Here is a 16,377-nt window from a genome sequence, read left to right on the forward strand (position 1 = left end):
TGAGCCAGAGGATATCCACTGCCTTCCCAGGGGTGTTAGTAGGAAGCTGGATCAGAAACAGAGAAGTTGGGACTCCAACTGCTTCTCTGATATGGGATGCTGACATTGCAAGCAGCAGCTTAAACCACTGTACCATAATGCTGTTCCTCATAATTGTTATTTAATAATGAAGTCTCTCAGAAACCAAGTTGGATTCCCTTCAGTCTTTATGTTTAAAAGTTTGATACTTTTCTACTGAGACTTCTCAGAAAGTATATAACAAAGTAATAAATAAAAGGATAGAGTTAGTGATGAGGGAAATACAACAGGACAGTTATCTTTGGTTAGCTCAAGTATAACCTATCACATGTGAGGCACACCGGAGTTTAATTCAGCCTGAGTGCCCACTTTCCATTTTTAATCATTATTTCCCTATACAATTACCTAAATTTTAAAAATTCAATCAGTTAAAGTTTTGGGTCATCAATCCTGAAGGCTTCATTAGGGAACATAGGAAGTGCAATGAGTCATTAAAACATAATGTTACCATTGTGACTTGTATAAGCATCTTGGAAAATATGGACTTCAAAAGTCCAAAAATTGTGTTTTCAATCAAATATAAATTCACCTCAAAATTCCTCACTTGCCAGTTATTTTTTGTCCATATCTTACATAAGGTTTTTTTATGTGTCATTATTTTTTATCTCAGTAGATATCAAGATTCTTAATTTTTTTTTTTTTTTTTTTTTGGACAGGCAGAGTGGACAGTAAGAGAGAGAGACAGAGAGAAAGGTCTTCCTTTGCCGTTGGTTCACCCTCCAATGGCCGCCGCAGCCGGCGCGCTGCGGCCTGCGCACTGCGGCCTGCGCACTGCGCTGATCCAATGGCAGGAGCCAGGAGCCAGGTGCTTTTCCTGGTCTCCCATGGGGTGCAGAGCCCAAGCTCCTGGGCCATCCTCCACTGCACTCCCTGGCCACAGCAGAGAGCTGGCCTGGAAGAGGGGCAACCGGGACAGAATCCGGCGCCCCAACCGGGACTAGAACCCGGTGTGCCGGCGCCGCTAGGCGGAGGATTAGCCTAGTGAGCCACGGCGCCGGCCAAAATTCTTAATTTTTACCCACAAACTGACACTAATTAAATCCCTCTTTATGAACCAGAAGCTGTGGACTCTGCACTCCAGTTATCTCACAAAGAAGGTATTGACTGAATAATTTCTAAGGTTCTTTTTGATATCTAAATAAAGTAAAGTATCACACCAGCGATGGCAGCAATAAGAGAAATACAGCAAAATCCTAGATTACAAAGGATCACAAATATCCCACTCAAATCCTGGAAAGACTCTTCTATTCTAATTTTGAAAATCTCCATGATTTTTTAGCTTTGCCTTTCCCACTTTACTGTCATCTGCTTATTTACAGATAAGCCTTTCCACCCTTTTTCTTTTTTAAGATGTATTTATTTGAAAGAGTTACAGAGAGACAGAGATCTTTCACTCCCTGGTTCACTCTAGAAATGGCTACAGCAGCCAGGACTGGGCCAGGTCAAAGCCAGGAGCCAGGAGCTTCATCTGGGTCTCCCACGTGGGTGGCAGTTGTTGGGCCAACCTGTGCTGCTTTCCCAGGTCATTAGCAGGGAGTTGTATCATAAGTGGAGCAGCACAAACATGAACCAGCACCCATGTGAAATGCAGGAGTCACAGTCAGCTACTTAACCCACTGTACCACAATGTGTACCCTCCTCTCTCTTATTCTTCCTTCACTCTGATTTTTTTTTCCTTTAGACCTGAGGTCCCACTCCACCATTAACCATGGTAAGAACTGAAGCTGCTGAAGCTAGTACATCTGTTGATCTTAAGTCTCTCCAGTCCTATTCCTTACCAATCCTAACTCACTTACCACTTTGTTCCTCTTCCTGCCATATTCTCATATTTTGCTTTCTGCACCTTCTTACTCTTCAGCACCAAAAAACCTTTAGACAGGATGTCCTCTCTACCTGCTCCACTGAGTGAACCACACTCTTCAGGGAGAAATGGCATTTCATTCTAGCCTTGTCACCCTGGTTAAACAGAAACAGTGGCAAGATCAGTATTCTTGCTCTCACCTTCTGGTTTCAAATTTTTACCACTCATTTCACCTTACTCTTCCTTTTCCTTAGAGGTTATGCCATCTGTCCTTTCCAGTTTTGCCTGGTCCTCAGTTCTGCTCGTTTGTCTTCCTTAACACTAACTCAATCACATTCACATTTTCCCAGGGTCTTTTTTTTTTTAAGTTTTATTCATTTATTTGAAAGGCAGAGTTACAGAAAGGCAGAGAGAGAGAGAGAGAAAGAGAGAGAGAGAGAGAGATTCTGCATCTGCTTGTTCACTCCCCAAATGTCTGAACTGGCTGGAGCTGGGCCGATCTGAAGCCAGGAACCCAGAGCCTCTTCTGGGTCTTCCACGTGGGTGCAGGGGCCCAAGAACCCAGGCCATCCTCCACTGCTCTCCCAGGACATAGTAGAGAGCTGGATCAGAAATGCAGCAGCCAGGACCTGAACCAGTGCCCCTATGGGATGCCTGCACTGTAGGCAGTGGCTTCCTCCACTACACCACAGCACTGGCTCCTTTCTATGGTCTTTGACCAGAGATGTTAAACTATGTCTGTGCCAATTTCTTATTATAACCTTCCACTTTTGTAAATTCTCTTTAATCAATTGATCTCATCTATTTATCCTCTTGTTTTTAACTTTCCTCGTACCCTGTGGTTAGTAGCCTATAACATGGAGCAAAATGATCCCTACTTTCTGGTATCCATGCCTTACTATGTCCCCTAGATTTAGAAAGTGGCTTCTTTCAGATAGAATATGACTGTAGTAGTGGGATGTCACTTTAATTTTTTTTTTAACTTTTATTTTGTCATTCAAGGACATAGTAGGAGGAAGAGACAGAGGGTGGGAGAGAGGGAAAGAGACCTTCTACTTGCTGGTTCACTCTCTAAATTCCTGCAACAGCAAGGGCTAGGCCAGAGGAAGCCAGAGGCTCCCTTGTGGGTGGCAGACACTGCAGCATGTGAGCCATCATCTACCACTTCCCAGGCACATTAGTAGGAAGCTGGACCAGAATAGCCAGGACAGGAACCAGGCACTCCCATGTGGGATATGGGCACCCCACGTTCAGGCTTCACCTGCTGTGCCTCCTCACAAATTTGAGTTGTAAAATTACCATGTTTTCCATCTTGGGAGCTCTTTCCATCTCCCTGAGATCAATTGCTCTTGGGTAAGTCGGCCCACAGTAGTGAGGCAGTCCTGCAGAGAGGCACATGTGAGTTTGCTTAGGAAATCTTCTGAGACCTTCCATTAATCATGTAAGCTCTGAATTGGAAACTCCCTCAGCCAAGTCTTGAATTGACAATAGTTTGGTTGCAGTGTTTTGGGAGGTTTTCAGCCAGAACCACCCAGCTTAGTTGCTCTCATATTCCTGACCTACTGAACTCCAAGACACAAAATATGTGCTGTGTCTGACCTCCAACTTTGGGAATGCTTTGTTATGCACAATAGATAACTAATCTATACCCCATGGATTCCATGCTCAGCACTGTAGTAATTTACTTACAACAACCTTAAGCTATCTACATTTTCCTGGCTGGGTCACCACATATCTTACATTGCACAACTGCCCTTTATGATCCAGGATCCATACAGAAGAGCATTGCTGAAGAAATCCACACCCTCAGGTGGTTTGGTGTCCCCATATGTTTACAAAGACCAGGTCTTCATGGACTCACCCCACTAGCTGTCATTGGTAAGCTCTCTCTCCTATTATATCATATGCATATTTTTATAACTTTTAACTTAAAACTTAGAGCTTTCCTTCAATTCTTCAATTATAACTGATAACCATTCTTCATTTACAGAATGATCAAATCGGATCTCCCTCCTCTTACATAATAAATTCGATAAAATTACCATATCTTCACCCATTTTTTCCCATCTCCCTGTCTCCAGAAAGATTCTGTCCTTGTTTAGGAAGGCATCCTCTCCACAAGTAACTTGGATCTTGCTTCTATAACTCTCACACGAACATGTCTCCCTCACTTTTGGATCACTTCTATCACCATACATGTTTATAGCCATGTCACCCATCCTAAAACTTCTGATAACCAAATTCTATTTCTCCATCCCATTCATAACCAATTTTTTAAATAATTTCTATAACCTCCACTTTACTTCCTGTCCTTCCTCTCATTTCTCAACTCACTCCACCCTGGCTCCTGTAATTCCACTGAAAAACTTCATATCAAATGATCTGAACAAACTTCACATTGCCTAAACCAAGTGTATAAAGAGCTTTCTCATTGACTCAAACTTTAAGCAACATTCTGAAATGCAGTGCCCTCTGTTTTGAAAACCATTTCTATTTTGATTTCTTTTTTATCACAGTCTCCCAAGTGTACTTTCACCTCAGTGATCACTTCTTCTGGTTCTTTATCCACATGAATTTGAAATTCTGACTTCTGTAGAGCTGTGTCTTAAATCTGCTTTTCCTACCTCTTTACCATCTTTCCTTTGCTGAGCTAATCTATTCTCTGTTACTGAATGTTACTATATATACGTTCATACATAGAAACAGGCACCCACACATCTATTTCTTTAGAAGATATATTTATCTATTTGAAAGAGAGTTACAGAGAAGCAGAGGCAGAGAGAGAAAGAGAGAAAGAGAGAGAGAGAGAGAGAGAGTCTTTTATCCACTGGCTCACTGGCCCAAATGGCTGCAATGGCCGGAGCTGGACTGATCCAGTGCCACAAACCAGGAGCTTCTTCCAGGTCTTCCTCGTGGGTGCAGGGGCCCAAGGACTTGGGCCATCTTCTACTGCTTTCCCACGCCATAGCGGAGAGCAGGATCAGAAGAGGAACAGCCAGGACTCAAACTGGCGCCCATATGGGATGTAGGTGCTGCAGGCGCATGTGCCAGCCCCACACATCTATTTTTAGCGATGGCCTCCCACTCTGAGCTTTGGTTTTTTAAAATAATCAACTATCTAATTGACAACTCTACTAACAATGTTGCACAGTCATCTCAGATTTTTGATAATTAAAGCAATACTCCTGATTACTCCAAAGAAGTGTGATTTTCCTGTAGTCTTTTTATTTCATGAAATGGTATCCCTATCTATTATTCACCAAGCCAATATGGGAATCCTGATTGCTACCTCATTTTCTTCTAGGGAGGTCAACACAATTCCTTGAAATTAATTATACAAAATTATGTATGAACTTCATAGAGGCAAAAGAGAGCTGTTCAAAGATTTAATAAAATGTTATTAAAGCAACCATTTAAGAATGTTATACTTTTGCTACAGCGATGCATATACTGTATTTCAAATAATTCAAAGGAGTATATCATGGCACACAATGCATATGTAATCAAAAGACATTAAGTGAGGTTTTGTATAAGCATCAATATACTTTTGAGCCATACTAAAACTTGATTTTGACAGTCTCCTAATTACTGTGTAGATCTGAGCAAGTCACATTGTCATGGGATGATGAGGGCTAACTCTGTTCTTGTCTCATGTTGAAGAATTTCCACACAAACAGATACAGTGAGCACAACGAAGCTTATTGAAAGAAAAAAAGAAACTCTCCTGCCACAGCAGTCTAGAGTGGGACTCCAAGGAACTGACAAAGAAGTTTTCAAAGACTAGCTGTTTATACAAAAAGTGGTTCTGCATGAGTGGCCCCTTCCTGAGAATATCAAAATTTAATCAATCATGCGAAGGGCACTTTAACAGCCAATCAGGAAGCAGGGATACCAACCAATCAAGAGCAAAATAACATCCAAGCAGGGAACTGAAAGTAAATGCTAATGAGACATGCTATGTGAACCAAGCAGGGAACTGACATTGAAGTAGAATGTTTTGCACTTCAGTGTGCAGAGTGTTTAATGAGGTCAATTTGGCAGACTCAAAAGAGTCAACAATATCTGAACATTACATTGTATTTGTTTCCATCTTTTCCTGTCTCCCTCTCCCTCAGTGTTCCTAGAGAGTCACATAGTGTGTTCTTTCTTTCCTATGTTTTTCTTTCTTTTTCAGGTGTCCCTGAAGTCCCTATCAACATCAACTCTCAATATTTGAAAACAATCAGTTGTGAAGAGAGTAACATTTACCTCTATTACTGTGAAGATTAAAGATAATCTTTTATCACATTTAGTGGAGGAAATGAGAAGGACCTTGAAAATGGTAACTGCTAATGCTGTTTACAATCACATTATGTGACTGAGTTAAGCAATGAGAGAATAGGGATGCATATGAGTTTCCTGGTTTTTGCTTAAGTTTCATTTATTTATTTGAAAGTTGAAGATGGAGAGAGAGAGAGAGAGAGAGAGAGAGAGAGAGAGAGAGAGAGAATCTTCTATCCACTGGTTCACTCCCCAGATGACCTCAGTGGCCAGGGCTGGGCCAGGCCAAAGACAGTAGCGTCACCCAGGTCTACCATGTAGGTTGCAGGGTCCCAAACACTTGGGACATCTGCCGCTGCTTTCCCAGATGCATGAACAGGGAGCTGGGTCTGAAGTGGAGCAGCCAGGAATTGAACGTGCACCCATATCGGATGCCAGCATAGCGGGAATTGGCAGCTTTGTCAGCTATACCAAAACATCAACCCCCAGCTTCCTGTTCTTAAATGCAAGGAAAAGATCCAATCGGAACAGTGGGGATAGCACTGTGTATGGAGGAGAAAAAAGAGTTTAACACTAAATATTCTAATTGTGGCCCATTTGAATTTTCTGTAGACTTAAGATTACTTGCTTATCAAATATTGAAAAGCACTCAACTAAGAAAAGTTAAAATAAGATAGCATATAAATCATTCTTTGATATGGTTTAATTGTTAAAATAAAATTACTTAAAATATTCCCATGAAAAGCAAAATAAAATCGAGTTTAGAGAGATGTTTGAAGTAAACAGTTTTCTAGTGATAATATATTTTTGCCATAAACTTTAGAGTCTGACTTGTTACCAGTAAATTCTGAATATATATAAACTTTGTCAAAATATATTGCTTGTATGACCTGGTTGAATTATGTTTTTTCAAATAGTAAGTATCTAAAACATAAACCTATCCTTATTTGTGTATAATACTTCATTATTTGTAACACCTAAAATCAGTGCCCCTATATATCCCTAATTCTGTTGTAGAATTTTATTTAATCAGACTTGGATAATGAATAATTAACCCATGATTAAAGAGCAATGTTAGTTTTTTTTTTTTTTTTTTTTTTTTTTTTTTTTTTTTTGACAGGCAGCGTGGACAGTGAGAGAGAGAGAGAGAGAGAGAGAGAGAGAAAGGTCTTCCTTTGCGGCCGGCGCACCGTGCTGATCAGATGGCAGGAGCCAGGTGCTTCTCCTAGTCTCCCATTGGGTGCAGGGCCCAAGCACTTGGGCCATCCTCCACTGCACTCCCTGGCCACAGCAGAGAGCTGGCCTGGAAGAGGGGCAACCGGGACAGAATCCGGCGCCCCAACCGGGACTAGAACCCGGTGTGCCGGTGCCGCAAGGTGGAGGATTAGCCTAGTGAGCCGCGGCGCCAGCCATAATGTTAGCATTTTAAACTCAAATTTAGTTTTTCTTCCTGTGAAAATAAGACAAACAATAAACTATGAAAATATCTATTAAAATTCCTCTATGTGTGAGAAAGTACTACTGGACTTTAAAATTTTTAATTCTTGATTGATTAAAAGTAACCATTCTAATTCTTAAGCGTTTCATAAAAGTGCATATAAGATGTATTATAACTGTAATAGTTTTCTTTTTCAAAAAATCTACATGAATGAAGTTTACTGGAAGAGATACTGCATTCGTGGTTTTATTCTGAGATGAACATTTCTAGCTAATATCAAACTACTTATTAAATTTTGAAAAACACTCAGAGAATACAACTCTGGCAGCATAATTGAGTGCTTCTGTAATAAGACTAAAATAATAGGAAAATTAAATTTTTGTTGTTTGCTTGTAGCAAATAGCAGACTGCAATAATCACTGAAAACTTAGTTCCATCAAATTAAAATTGAAGGTTAAACTCTAGTTGTTATTAGGTTTTGGAGTTTTCAGAAGATGTTAAATGGTGTTTGGGGTCATTATTACATGTTTCTAAGTTGCGACATTTTATTACTAGATGTAAGAGTAGAGACAGCAACCAACATTTTCATTTTCTAATAAGTGCTTAGTGTATTAATTACTTTAATGCAAGAAGAGAAAAAGTACTCAAGGAAACTTATGAAGGGAACATTATTCATGTTGTCTGATAAATTCTTAATCTCCATAAATAATCACTGTGTAGCAAAGACATCAAATTTTCATATCACTGCTCATGGAGCTCATAAAATTGTGGCATTCTATTGAAATTCAATAGGAAATTTAGAATTACATTAGCTCCACTGTTATGTTAAGAAAATTAGTATGTGAAGACTATATTAGATCTAGTGTTATATATCAAAGGATGATTCATTCCTCTGTATATTCTCCTCATGTGGTTTGGAATGTGGTGTCAAAAATTAGACTTAGACACCTAAATTTTGATAGAATTTCCATATATTCTGTTTGGTACTTCATTACTTTAATTTACTCTTTTTTTGAAAAAAAATTTACTCTTTTTTTTTTAAATTTATTTATTTATTGGAAAGTAAGAGTTACATAGAGGGCCGGCACCGCGGCTCCCTAGGCTAATCCTCCACCTTGCGGAACCAGCACACTGGGTTCTAGTCTTCGTCGGGGCACAGGATTCTGTCCCGGTTGCCCCTCTTCCAGGCCAGCTCTCTGCTGTGGCCCGGGAGTGCAGTGGAGGATGGCCCAAGTGCTTGGGCCCTGCACCCCATGGGAGACCAGGAAAAGCACCTGGCTCCTGCCTTCGGATCAGCACGGTGGGCCGGCCGCAGCGGCCTTTGGAGGGTGAACCAACGGCAAAAGGAAGACCTTTCTCTCTGTCTCTCTCTCTCACTGTCCACTCTGCCTGTTAAAAAAAAAAAAAAAAAAAAAAAAAAAAAAAAAAAAAAAAAGAGTTCCATAAAGAGGTGAGGCAGAGAGAGAAATCTTTCATCCTCTGGTTCACTCCTCAATTGGCCCAATGCTGGGGCTGGACCAGACAGAAGTCAGGAGCCAGGACCTTCTTATGGGTCTCCCACGTGTGTGCAGGGGCCCCCAGCAATTGGGCCATCTGCTGCTGTCTTTCCAGAAACATCAGCAGGGGCCCGGATTGGAAGCGAAGCAGATGGGACTAGAACCAGCACCCATAGAGGATGCTGGCATAGCAGATGGTAGTTAAACCTGCTGCACCACAGTGCCGGCCTCTACTTTTTCTTTTTAATACAGATATTTAATTTCACACTCTTTTCAAATTTGCTCTGTTATAAATTTAGATGAGATAAAGTTATTTGATAAGACTAAGACAACATTCAAAACAAGTATATGAGATGGAAATAATTGAATGAAACCCCTAGGAATGAGAATGAGACTCCTAATAAAGCTAATCTGGTAAGTAAATTAGCTGTTTCTTGTGTCTCCTGAGATCTTAACAAGAATGCTTTAAAATAATAATTTTCACAACTGTGTAGTGATTTTATTACAAACCACCCAACACACAATTTGACATTGCACATTATACATTCACATTCCTAAAATCTCATTTAATTACACTTGTGCATACATTTCCCTCTTCTGTATCCTTCTCTCCAAGTTCTCTCTAGAGCAATGGCCAAAAGTAATTTATCTTCTCTGTGTTCCTGGTACCTTTGTCTTCAAATCTTACTTGTTAGAAGCTCATTAATATATTTTTCAAAATAAATATCCTCCCCAAGAAACATTCTGATTTCAGATATATTATTTTGCTACATCAATATCAGCATTTGTACTGATATTGCTTATTATATTTTACATATTGTGTTGCCTAAGGGGATGACTTCTGAAATCAGAAAACTGGAATTATATGTAGTGCCACTGTTTAGGTTTCTTAACTTTTTTTGAACCCTAGATTCTTCAGTAGAATGGGGAAAATTATCTTCACCTTGTACAGTTGTAGGATTAATGGTGAATAGTATTAGTTACTAATTATTATTCTCAATCCTTTATGGTTACTCAGCTTCCCCAAATAAGTTAGAAATCTTAATAGCATCAGCTTCATAAAATTATTGTGAAGTATAAGTGAAAAATGCAACTAAAATTCTAACATAGTTCAAACTACACAGTAGTGAACAATATGTTTTATTGCAATAGTTAGTAGTGGTTGTACATAATTTTATTTTTACATTTTTATTAATTTACTTATTTGAAAGATAGACAAATATATAGACAAGCAGACAAAAATTTTGCATCTGCAGGTTTGCTGCCCAAATGCCTACAACAGCTAGATCTGGGCCCATCTGAGGCTGGAACTGGAAACTCAACTCAGGTTTCCCATGTGGGTGGTAGAGATCCAACTAGTTGAACCATCTGCTGTTTCTTAAGATGTGCATTAGCAGGAAGCTGAAATCAGAAACAAAGTCAAGAATAGAACTCAGGCACTCTAATATGGAATGTGGGCATTTCAAATGGCAATTAAGTATTACACCAAACACCCATCCCTCAGCATCATTTTCTAACACAGTGTCCTTTAAGTATATTCTTCAATTGATAATAACAAATGACCATCTTTATATTATTTTAAAGTTTTAATAAATTATATTCCTTATATTAACCAACCTACAATCAAATCTTTATATTGGGTCTACATGTTAAAATTCAATAAATAGCCTTTATTTAATAGTTAGAAAAATATCTACAAGGGGCTGGCACTGTGGTGCAACAGGTTAACACCCTAGCCTGAAGCACTGGCATCCCATATGGACGCCGGTTCGAGTCCTGGCTGCTCCACTTCCGATCCAACTCTCTGCTATGGCCTGGGAAAGCAATGCAAGATGGCCCAAGTCCTTGGGCTCCTGAGCCTGCATGGGAGACCCAGAAGAATGCTCCTGGCTCCTGGATTAGGATCGGCACAGCTCCAGCCATTGCGGCCAATTGAGGAGTGAACCAGTGGATGGAAGATCTCTCTCTCTCTTCTCCTTCTCCTTCTCTCTCTCTCTCTCTCCCTCTCTCTCTCCCTTTCTCTGTCAGCCTCTCCTCTCTGTGTAACTCTTTCAAATAAATAAATAAAATCTTTAAAAATAATATCTACGAGGAAATAAATACAAAGGAACTTATAAAAGTTCATGGAAAACACATATTATGAAAAAAAAAAAACTATGCATGGATTTCAAAAACAAAATGCCCCAAATTAAATATTTTTAATTACACTTCTCTACAAACTGTTATGCTCTGCATTTAATCTTTCTGGATGTTTAAACCTCTATTTAATAATAATTTGCACATGAAGAAAGGAAGATAATCTATACTTTTTTCCCAATTATAAATTTATCTAAATGAATGACAATCTACTGAGGATATCTTCCTAGATTACTATTTCTTATATATACATCTTATGTGTATTTGACCAGGCTAATGCAGGGAGCAGTTTTTTTAAAAAAATAGTCATGACATTGAACTAAATCAAAATCATTCACATAGAAAAATATAAGTGATTGTTGATGTGTCATGTAGGAAGATTAAGACAATTCTTGCACATTTTAAATTCCAGTCAGAAAGAAGAGAATAAGTGGTGTAAAAGAAATTTCTAACTAAACACTTTGGCTAGGTTCATACTTAGTTCGTTCGTACAGCTTTTGAAGCAGTGACCTGGAAATAATTCCTAAAGGTCCTTGCTTATTAAAATGATTTGCTATTATAGAAATAACACAATCTCATTCAAGATAGTATCTGAAAGAATCAGTACAATCCTCTACCTCTTGCCTCCAAGACGAGGAATTTTAATTTTTTTATACATGGCTCTGTTCTCCTGGCTAAGTTCATATCCTCTTGGTTTAAAGCCAATTTTTAATTGAATTCAGTTAGTTTAATTGCTCCTCAGAGATGTCCATAAAATGTGCTCTCCCAGATTTCCTAGCAGAAGTGCTATTGTCTCTGCTCAGCATTCCCAAGCAGACATCAAAACTGCCACTGAGCTCCAACTTGCTCAACAATGACTCTTTAATGTGGCCATCTCATGTGCTTTGTATTTCAATTATAATTTAGAATGAATTAAAATCTATTTAAATGGATAGCATCATCTCTTAGTACTCTTGATGGAAATCCATTTCAGAACATTCTATCTCCTTAAAGTACCAGAGTAAAAAAAAAAAAAGGTATCATACTTTACATTTTATATCATCAATTTTATTTCCCTTCATAATTTAATTTAATTCTATATTTTCATCAATTGCTATTAACCAAATAAAGTGATGGTTTGTTTCACATATTATTCATAGATGAAGAATCAAAACTGTTATCCTTAAGGATTAACAGACTAGAATCCTGAATTTTAACATTGTAGAGCAGATTTTAGAGTCAGGCTATTCATGGAAGCAAGACAAGCTATTTACTGTGGTATTGAAAGATTACATCATGAAATTTTAACATAAATGTATCTCACAAAATTAATTCTAAGTTTAGAACATAATGAACAATAACTAACATCATCTATGAGTGTTCAGATTTATAGTGATTTATCGAGAAATGAAGTGATTCCTTTCTTTGCATTTGACAGCTTTCAACAATTTTGTGAAAATAACTGGGCTGGCATTATTATTCTGATTTCCTAGATAAACACTGGCAAACTGTAACCTCTGGGTGAACACCAAAAAAACAACCTATCTGAGTAAATAAGATTGTGCTTGGACATAGCCATGCCCATCACTTACTCATTATTCATGGCTGCTTTGGAGCTACAATGAGGGGGTTGAGTGGTTGTAACAGAGATTGTATAGCCTACAAGGCCCAAAATATTTACCATTTTATCATTCCTGTTATAAATGCCAAAACTTAGATTCATAAAGTATGACTAATATTCCATATTTATACTTACATATTTAATCTATGCATATGTGGAATTACTCAAATGAAAATTCTAATTGTTTTGAATACAATTCCAAGGTTATTTTCTCTTTAGTAACATGAATTTTAGCAGGGAATGTCTATCTGAAAAGTGGAAAGCCCTGTTCAGCATTGTGGCATAGCAGGTTAAGCCAGCACTTGTGACACCACCTTTCCATATAATAGATTCATTTGAGTCTTGGCTACTATGCTTCTGACCCAGCTTCCTGTTAATACTCCTGGGAAGGCAGTGGAAGATGGCCAAGTACTTGGACCCCTGCCATCCACGTGGAACACTAGAATGTAATTCTGGGATTCTGGCTTTGGCATGGTTCAGACTTGCCTGTTGTGATTACGTGGGGATTGAATCGGTGGATGGAAGATATTTTCTCTCTCTCTCTCTCTCTCTTTCTAGTTCTGCCTTTCAGATAAATAGATAAATCTTTTTATAAAGAAGTTCACATGAGTGCATTGAAGCCACTTGAGCACACAACTTCTCAATTACCTGAAACCTATAGAGAATAGAAAGAACATAAAGAAGGAGACTGAGGCATCATGTCATCTGTACAAAGTTTTTGCAACTTCTTCCATTGGGATGTTCAGGAGCAGAAGCCAAGACTCAATAATAAGATGCCCCAAGGTGAAGAAGTGATTGGGATATTTTGGAGCCAGAGTAGGTTGTGAACTAGTACACTGAATCAAGCTATCTTTGGAATCAGAAACCCATTTCGTCACAAGCAAGTGTTCCCTGGCCTGTGTTACTTTGGCTTATAGGTAGCAGCTGAGATGGACAGTGTTGGAGCTATCAAATAAGAATTTTATTTTATTTTCCTTCTTTCCAGATAACTTATATATATTTAACTCCTCAAATAGTAAGTTTCACTAGGGATCTAGTATGTCAAACAAGTGCTTTGATCTGATTGATGAATGCATGTGAAAATAATGTCTTTTATAAGATTACTTGGAGCTACACTTGTATTTGGTAAAGGTAACCCAGGTTGTTGATCTCTTGTTTCTATTATCCATTCTCTAGTCCTTGTCTATATTCTAATTCTTACAAGCATTGGCTCCATTGTACTCCTAATTAATTGTTACACATTTGTAGCTGAATATTAGAATAATTTGTCCTATTTGTAAGTCCTCTTGAAAACAGAAAATGAAAAATATATTTTTTATCATTTAAGTAGTTGGAAAGTAGGAGAGAAATTAAGAAATGCTGTATTAAGTTGAGCCTATGGCTCAGTGAGATGCCTGCATCCCACATCAGAGTACCTGGTTCAAGTTCTAGCTACTTTGTTGTCAATCCAGCTTCCTTCTCATGTGCACCCTGGGAGGCAGCATGATGGCAGTGCTATCCACATAGGCGACACAGATGATTTATTTTATTTATTTACAGAGAGAGAGAAAGAGAGAGAGAGAGAGAGAGAGGTCTTTCAGCAGCTGGTTCACTCCCCAAATCACCACAATGGCCAGAGCTAGACCAATCCAAAGCCAGGAGCCAGGACATTCTTCTGGGTCTCCCATGTGGGTGCATTAGGACTTGGGCCATCCTCTGCTGCTTTCCAGGTGCATTAGAAGGGAGCTGGATCGAAACTGAAGCAGCCAAGACTCAAACCGTTGCCCATATGGGATGCCAGCACTGCAGGGCAGGGCTTTAATCAGATGGGCCACAGCGTCGACCCCGACCCAGATGAAATTCTAAGCTCCTGAATTTGGCATGGCTCAGCCCTGGCCAGGCAGTTGGGAAGTAAACCAGCAGATGACATATCCCTCTGCCTTTCAAATGAAAATGAAAACAAATAAAATCAAAATTTAAAAAGAAATGTTCACATGGTTTTGTTATACTATGAACTATGCGTAATTAAAAATTCTAAGGAAGATGGACTGATAGAAGAAATCCAAGTATTTTTTTGGGAAAAAGTAACTTTACAAGGTGATCAACGGATAGTATCCAAATAATCTGAAATCAAATTTAAGATTCCATGCCCATCATTTTACATATATATAAATATAAAGATTCATTTATATATATTTAAATATTATTTACTTGAAAGAGTTACAGAGAGGCAGAGGTAGGGAGAAAGAGAGAGAGAGAGGTAGAGAGAGAGAGGTCTTCCATCTGCTGGTTCACTCCCCAGATGACCGCAACAGTCCTAGCTGTGCCGTTGGAAGCTAGAAGCCAGGAGCTTCTTCCAGGTCTCCCACACAGGTTCAGGGACCCAAGGACTTGGGACATCTTCTACTGCTTTCCCAGGCCGTAGCAGAGAGCTGGATTGGAAGTGGAGCAGCCAGGACTCTAACCAGTGCCCATATGGGATGCTGGCACTGCAGGTGGCGACTTTACCCTCTACACTTTAGTGCTGGCCCCTAATTTGCATTCTAACAGTTGGAAAGAATGATCAATTTAATAAACCATCTCCCAATGTAGTATTTGATATTCAAACTATTTTCTGTTAATAAGAGAATAGGATATATCATTGGTCCTTTAAATACACTTTCTTTTGAACCATATTACTGATAAATTTATTTTTATGTTTATTGACTGCATTTCTCCAATGTAGCACAGTGATTAAGAACATGACCTTCAGCATCAGAGAGGAAGGAGTTTTAGACTAAGTTCTGATATGATTAAATATATTCCATTTGACACATTAATTAATCTAAGTCATTATCTTCTTTTATGTACAAAACTATGTAAGTGTATTAAAAAGTTTAAGAAAAATGAAATTAGGCCGGCGCCGCGGCTCAATAGGCTAATCCTCCACCTAGCGGCGCCGGCACACCAGGTTCTAGTCCCGGTCGGGGCACTGGATTCTTTCCCAGTTGCCCCTCTTCCAGGCCAGCTCTCTGCTATGGCCCGGGAGTGCAGTGGAGGATGGCCCAAGTCCTTGGGCCCTGCACCCCATGGGAGACCAGGAAAAGCACCTGGCTCCTGCCTTCGGATCAGCGCGGTGCGCCAGCCACAGCGCACCAGCCGTGGCAGCCATTGGAGGGTGAACCAACGGCAAAAGGAAGACCTTTCTCTCTGTCTCTCCCTCTCTCACTGTCCACTCTGCCTGTCAAAAAAAAAAAAAAAAAAAGAAATTAAAATTGAAGTTTATTTTGGTGCAAAAAATGAAATCCATACATAGTTTCTTTTAATAACTATTTCCATGAACTTATTGGACATCTCTTGTTTTCCTGCATTTCAAAATTTTCCTGCATCAAATAAACTCACTTTTAATTCCATTTTCCATAAACATTTTCAGGAATACTTGTATTAGTTTACTTGGGTGGCAATAACAAAGATCATGAACTATGTGGCTTACAAATAGAAATTTATTCAAACAAGTTAATGGCAAGATTCTTGTGAAGAAGTGTGTGTTGAGCATGTTAAGCAAGCTAAGGGCCAAGATAGCTTCGAACCAAGTTAGCTTTCTGAAATG

Source organism: Oryctolagus cuniculus, chromosome 5 (assembly GCF_964237555.1).
Source record: "Oryctolagus cuniculus chromosome 5, mOryCun1.1, whole genome shotgun sequence".
Lineage (NCBI taxonomy): Eukaryota > Metazoa > Chordata > Mammalia > Lagomorpha > Leporidae > Oryctolagus > Oryctolagus cuniculus.